Genomic DNA, 7,375 nt, shown 5'->3' with positions numbered 1-7,375 from the left:
CGGGTTGCTAAAAAACTTAGCATGGCAAAAATTTACATATTTGCAGCTGTATCATTTTTAAAGTGTGAACGATCATCGCATTAGGGCGAAGGCAAGGTAAGAAACCCGGAGACGTCCCCCTCAAAGCTCCAGGTGTGCTCGTGTAATTGAATGACACACTACCGATGCATTAGCTGGACACGTGTGTACACTGTGATGCGACTTGAGGTAGAGTGACCTAATTTTCCGACTTTCTCTGTGAAAGTAAAACTATAAAAGAAGCTGAATTCTTTCTTTTTTTTAAACTTTATTTTTCATCAAGTTTGACGCCGACGCGTTGGCTACTTAGCATGTCACGCTAACGGTTAACTGTGTAGCTAACCTTCAGTGTTAGTGCTGGCGGAGTCGAAAAAAGTGATGCATTAAAAATCGTCGTCCTAAACGACGCTTATAGAACTGAGGTGATTATCTTTGGCCAGTGGACATGGAGCAAACATTTGATTATGATTAACTTTCTTTTCCAGTCTTCTCTCAATGTGCGCATGAATTTATATTAAACGTGCCACAGTAGTTCACCCAACTCTATGCAGCTGCTGAAACACCCTTATACTGTATTGTTGGAGTAAAGGGAAAAAAAAAAAGATTCATTGTCGACATGTGAAGATTAATGGCTCCTGCTGACTTGGCCTTAATCACACTCCAAAGTCCGGAACGAACGGCTAACTGTGCCGACAAAGGAAATATATTGCAGTTAAGTGCATAAGCATACGGCCTGCAAATTCTTCATCATAATGAATCACTTTCCCCTCTGCAGCCAAAAAAACGAGCGATGGCAGCCCCGCAATTAAAGATGGAGGCCCACTAAGTAATTTGCTCTTTGCTGTGAGATGGTTGGCGTGGATCCTTCACTAAATGCTGACTGAACATTAATTTTAACGGGCCCGCTTCATTGCCTCTTTGGAAACATAAAATCCGTCCGTTTTTTTTTCACCCCCTCTTCCTAATGCCTGAATGCTTTATCTGAGTCGAGTCGCTTGGCACATCCCTTGTTTCCTTGTTTAAAATCCATTTCCTTGCTTCAAAGGGTGCTGACATCCTGGTGGATATTTATCATGAAGTGGCCGACTCCCATTTCCATTTAAGATCAATATATATATAAGGGAGGGAGGGGGAGAGAGAGAGAGACGGGGGGTGAGTAAGTGAGAGCGAATGTGAGAGTGTGTGACAGAGGTTGAGAGAAGTTGAGAGTTGGAGACAAAGACACAGAGAGAGAGAGAGAGAGAGAGACAGAGAGAGTGAGAAAGCGCAGTGAGAGAGTTTGAGAGAGAGTGTGAGAGATTTTACTGAACACCGCCCAACGACATTCCCACATTTGAAAGTCTCGGTGATCCACAGGGAAATGTGCGTCACGCTCAGGACGTCATCAGGCTGGCTAGCTGATTAAAAGCGAGCGCCGCTAATTTCTTCGCCGGTGCGCTGGGAGACAGACAGTTTAAGATTCATGAGGTTGCATAATTGGTAGCTGATTAAAACAGTTTGGGGAGTTTGGAGGAAAGAGATCAACAAGACGCATCGCCCTCTCTCACCAATGGTCTCATACAGCCGACGGGCAGCATTTTTATTCCACCGAGGAATATCACGTGTACGTATCGGTATACGCTGTGATGTGTGCAATATCCATGACAGAGTCCCTCACTGAACACGCAGAACATAACCTGCAATTTTACACAGTCTTTGCGATTTAATTGGCATTTAGTACAAGACCTCAAAGCTAAAGTAAATGAGTCAGAGCAGTTCATGAGAAAAAAATGAAAACAATTTAAAAAAAATTGAATATATTTGATTTTGTGATTTTTGTCATTGTAGTAGGCTTGTGATGATATTGGTTAGTTTTTTTTAAGAACTGATCTTTTAATTATATAAACATATAGATTTTAATTAGATTTAAATTTAATTACAGTAATCGTTAAATTACAGAGCTTTTTTTTTTTTACTCACGACAAGCACAGATATTTGCAAAATAAAACAATTTCGGGGCGGGGGGAATAAATTAATTTGTAATTTTGCTCTCATGATCGATCACAACTGTTATATTTATTTTATGCAGTAATTCATGCTTACATCTTTGCAGAACTCCTGTCAAGCTTCACGGCCATCCGTATACATATATCATACAGTGATAGTTTGAAATGATAGATTTGTTGCTGGTGCTAAAGCTGCCGTTTGTGCTTTGTTTTTATGAAATACTTTTTCTGCCAACATGTACTTTCATTGCCATATATTGTGTTTGGACAGCTCGTATGTGTGAGTGGGCCCGCGGGTGCACACGACGCACACGCCGGCAAGACACTGGAGTGGAGTGTCAACACGCACGTTTTCACGTGTGAAAATAATGCAGCAGCTGTTCCTTAAACTGACATCCCCCCCCTCTGGCCGCCACACCCTGTGGCACGCCATTGTGTGATACTTGTGAAATAGAGAGAGAGCGAGAGAGGCAGCCCTTCCTTTCTCAACAGCACATATGATGACGTGACAATGCACTTTATTTTGGGGTCAGCCAGTCCTCCTTCAGGCGCCTCCAGTTGGTCCAAAATGCTGCCGTTCGCCTCCTAACTTGGCCTTTTAAGAAGGAGCACATATTTTTATATACTTCTATTTCTTATCGAATCTTCAAATGGCCTTGCCGCAGCTTACTTCACTGAGGTCTTCCACCCCTACGCACCTGCCAGGTACCTCAGGTCTCCGGCACAGACGTGACTGGAGGTGTCGAGGACTAAGCGGAGCCTCAGAGGCCATTGAGCATTTTCTGATGCTGGTCCTTCCCTCTGGAATGACATTCCGTTGAAGGATAGACAAGCCCCCTCTCTTTGCATTTTTTAAATCCATGTTTAAGCTCCAGCTTCCTTCCTCATTCAAAAAAACAATCACGGCAAGTTCATTGAAGACTCTAAATTGTCCTTAGGTATGACTGTAAGAATGAACGTTTGCTTTAGTCAGAGAAAGCAGAGTACCTGATGATGAAAAAAAAAAAACGACCTCACGCAAGCACAGGGAAAACATGCAAACTCCATATGGTCAAAGCCAAAATTCAAACCCTGAACCTTCGAACTGTGAGGCACCCCTCTGCTCTGCCCGTAGTCTGTTCCTGCAAAATAAACATGCAGCATTGTAAATATTCTAGAAGGTGGGGAGTGCAATCTGATGAAATTATTGTGAAATATAAATAATAATACAGTAATATAAAATGTACACCGTCCTAGATTTGTGATTGCAAGACTCTCTAAAGCCACAGCAGCATTTTCTCTATTTTTCCTCTTTCTGGTTTCAGTGTGATTTAGAGAGTCCAATAAATATACCACTGCAGTCATCTAATTTGCCTGTTATGTATGCGTGAATCATTTTTTCCTGTATCAGAGATTTGAAAGAAGCCCCTTAATTTGATGGCAATGGCAGATGGTCAAATGACGATTTTGTGACGCAGTTGAGATTTGTTGCGTTTTGAACTCTGTGAGCCCTTGCCCCAAAGATGAGTATTTCTGTTTTGTCTTTCAGTGGCAGAAAAACAAAAAACAAAGATAAAATTGTCATCATTCATGGTTTTGTTTGAGAATGACATGAGGAAGTGGAAGATTAAATTACAGTGGATCGAGATTTGACTCTAGTGGGACCCCATATATGATGTTCTTTACATCAAGTGTAATAGAATTGGGCCATCGTCTAAGTCTCTGCACTATAAGCGCACGGTCCACCGTATAAGATTGGCACTGTGGTGAAGCAATATGAAACTGGACACAGTCTGCGTTTGTTTGGTATGCCATTACAACTTGATGAGTGCACTTTCTGGACAATAGCGGTGGTGAAAACCAGACTGCTCGACTGTGGAAACAGAAGGGCAGTTCACATGTTTTTTCTTTTTTTTCTTGAGCTTAAATGTGGCCCTTGAGAACAAAAATTGAGATCAACTCTTGGAACATGACATCACACATGATGACTGCTTGAATTCAAACTTATTTTTAGCAACATTGTGCTGGAAATCCAAGTTGGACCACTTCTGGGCTGTGCGACATCGGAGGATGGACTGGTTTCATTTAGAGAAAGTGACCGCGAGTCAGACAGCATCGGTTCTGGCCCGCAGGCAGCCGCCTCCCTAGTGCATGAAGGTTCATGAACACAGTGCGTCTAACTGCAGAGAAAAAGAAACAAGTCTGTGCCACCCATGACAGTAGTTGGAAGTTCCAAATAAAATATTTAGAGGAAATGCGAGACGTCCAATTAGCTGCAAAACATCGTCCACCGTGCAGTTGGGTGAGTTTTGTGTTGTCACCGGCCCGTTTGTGCGGCGCCTCCCCATGCAGACCCTCGCAGGGTTTGAGGCTGTGGCTAATGAGGCTTAGCGCTTATGTAGGCCAGCTCAGATTGGGGAAGAAAAAAAAATGCTCACACATGATTTGTGTGGAAATCAAAGCTCGCACTGAACGCTGTGTGTGTGTGTGCTTATAGTGTTGTGTATCTAGCGTCGACGAGTGTTTGTACATGTCGACCAGGGATCGCAAACTCAACTTATGCGGGTGGGCACGCTGGGGATAGAGTCAAGGTGTTTGTGGTCCACATGAAGTCTTTGCACAAAAAAAAGGGTTCGAGCATTCAAAAAAAAAAAAGACATATTTTGGGGCCTACACGTTTCTCCGTAATTTAAATCCGCCTAGTTAAAAAAAAATCCACCTAGAAGAAGAAAAAAAACTTCCACGCTGGAGTATGCATGCATATATAGAGATGATATATATTGCCTTTATATATTTCTGGGGGGGGGGTTATTGTACAACAATCAAGACCAACAACAGTAGAGCTCATCATCACCAAAATCCCCATCCTCATCATGGTTGCGTTCGTAAATACACTCCAAGCGCACATTGCTTCACTCCGACCAATCGGAAACTCAAGAGCGTTGTTCAAATGGGCCGTCCAGTTATTCAGAGTGCCTCGAAAAAGGAGTGACGGACCCCAGTGTCATCTGGCGGTACAAGGGAAAGAAGAATAAAATAAACCGTTCAAACGTTAGCTGCTGATTGCTTTCATATATCACACATGTGGCTTCAAAAGCAAAGAACTTCATTTCATGCCCTGCTTTTTCATTTTCAACCTCATCCCAACCAGTTTGGAACGGAGATGTCGTGACCTGAGAAACACTGAAGTCGGTGCGATCCGACACGAGTGATTAAAATTCAAACTCCAGAGGCGCCATTGCGTGTACGTTCTACCTGTCAACCACCCACCACGCTAACCTCTGATTGCAATCTGAAGTCAAAGTCCTCGGATCGATCGCTGAGGAATGTTGTTGCCCTCGTGTTCTTGGGCCATGAGTCCTCCGAGGATGCCAGCGACACAAAACCAGGGGCGCAAGGGGTGGGGGGGAGTATCCACCCCGCCAAGCTTTTATAGAATCAGCCGCGTCAGATGATGAACTGCCACGATCTGCTCAGTATGCACGCCGACCAGCTCGTGTCATATTCTCTCGGCAAGTCATTAGTCACACATTTGTTTTGATCTGCCGTCAATTTTCTCTCTGTGTGAGTTGACTTCCTCTGACCTCAGCCATTCGGACTTTAATAGTAGTTCTCTTTATCACCGCGAAAGCCAAGTCAATGCATTAGCTTCGGAACAAAAATGTCATTAGCGCTCAAAGCTGAAGATGGAGTGGAGTCAACACGTACCGCCGACGGAATAGAAGAATGTTCACGATAAATGAAAAATCATTCAAAAGTAAGACCGACGGCTCTGTTTTCGTCTACAGCGCACGCGCGCTCCTGCATTAAAATCTGAGCGTCTCGATTTTCGTGCCGCAAGTCGAGATGATCCTGTTTATGAATTTGGTAGACTTAAAGTACACTAAACTTTAAATCAGCCGAAAAACAGGTCTAAGTTGTGGCGCAGATGATGGGCATAGTGTGATTTTGGTGGACGCGATTGAGGCGCAAGCAGGCGGTTTCTAAGGATCGGCCGACATAACTGGTGGATGCCATCTTGTTTCATCCATAAAAGTGTGCATTGAACCTTCTCCCTCATTATAGAAATCAATTCATTCATCGTTATTATCATCTTGAATTGGCCCGGAATCAAGTCGTTCGTGTTCACTCCCACAGTGGCGCAAATGCCCGTTTCGAGCTTCCCCATGTGTGCCAAGATACCAAAATCTAGAAAACCGATCCCATCTAGCGTGAAAATGGGGCCCAGAGTGTATGCCCGTGAACAGAGGTAGGTACCTTCATGTCTGCCTTCGCTACATCGGTCAACCTTCTCTTCTGTCTTCCTCTTGATTTCTTGTCTGGCACAATCACACTCATCATCATCTTCACCATCACCATCACGATCGCTCGTGTGTGTGTGTGTTCAGGAGAAAAGGTAACTCATTAGTTGGAGCTGGAAAACAGAATCAAACAACGGTGTCATGCTGTAATAGCTTTTTTTTGGGCGGGCGGGGGGGGGGCCTACATTTACACCTCAGAAAGTGAAATGCAACAAGCTGCATGTAGCTCGGCTCTAATAAGAGTGTCAGACGGGTACAGACTGTCTTCAGGAAAACAATTTGTCCTTTTCGGAGCTGTCGCATCGCGCTCCATTTGCCGCACGGGCAGCACTCATGTTGTCAGCGCAGCATCGACGTTCTCCTTCAAGACGCTTGCGAAACGTTTCACTGCGCTTTTCCCCAAATTTCCAACGGTGACTTTGCTGAAAGAGCGATTAGCGCGGAGTGACTTTATTTGCCCACTTTGTCCTTTTGCTTGTTTGGCGAGCGCGTTTTGTTTTCCCGCGTTCCCCGACAAGGAAGCTGATGCAGCGTGGCAAAAAGACGACAAAGAGCTTTGACTGGTGCACGTAAAATGCTTGCGTCGTCTCAAACCTGAGCCGTCGAGATGAATCGGATGTTGCATGTGCGGTATTTTTCGAGCAGTGAGGGGAGGGGGGGGTGCGGTTCTTGATCATCTTACCTCAATATTTTTGAACACACACACACACACAAAAATAAAATAAAAAAAATTGCCATTCCATTTCCTGATCCTCGGGAAGGAAAAGTTACATTGTGCAGACAATCTCCCTCCGGCTTGTTTGCGAATTAATGAGAGTGCGACGTTTGCTGGCACAAAACAAACGGCGTTTCAAATCGGCCGTCAATACCGCGCTGAAGGTTGTGTGCGAGTTTGCGTGCAGATTTGCAGGTAATGATGCCTTCCCGGTGCTCTCCAATCCGCCCCAAATCCCTCAACCAAGCGTTAGTCCGATGCGGCTCCATTCTTCCACGCCTCTGGTTTGCCCTCCGGTCGGGGGAAATGAAGGCCCGCAGAGCCTTGAGGAGAGTCGGTCCAATTACGCAGCAGTGGAGTGTGCTCTTGGATCCGCC

Source organism: Hippocampus guttulatus, chromosome 4 (assembly GCF_054856545.1).
Source record: "Hippocampus guttulatus isolate MCC_2025c chromosome 4, RoL_Hgut_1.0, whole genome shotgun sequence".
NCBI classification, from domain to species: domain Eukaryota; kingdom Metazoa; phylum Chordata; class Actinopteri; order Syngnathiformes; family Syngnathidae; genus Hippocampus; species Hippocampus guttulatus.
Note: the sequence above shows the minus strand (reverse complement) of the source record.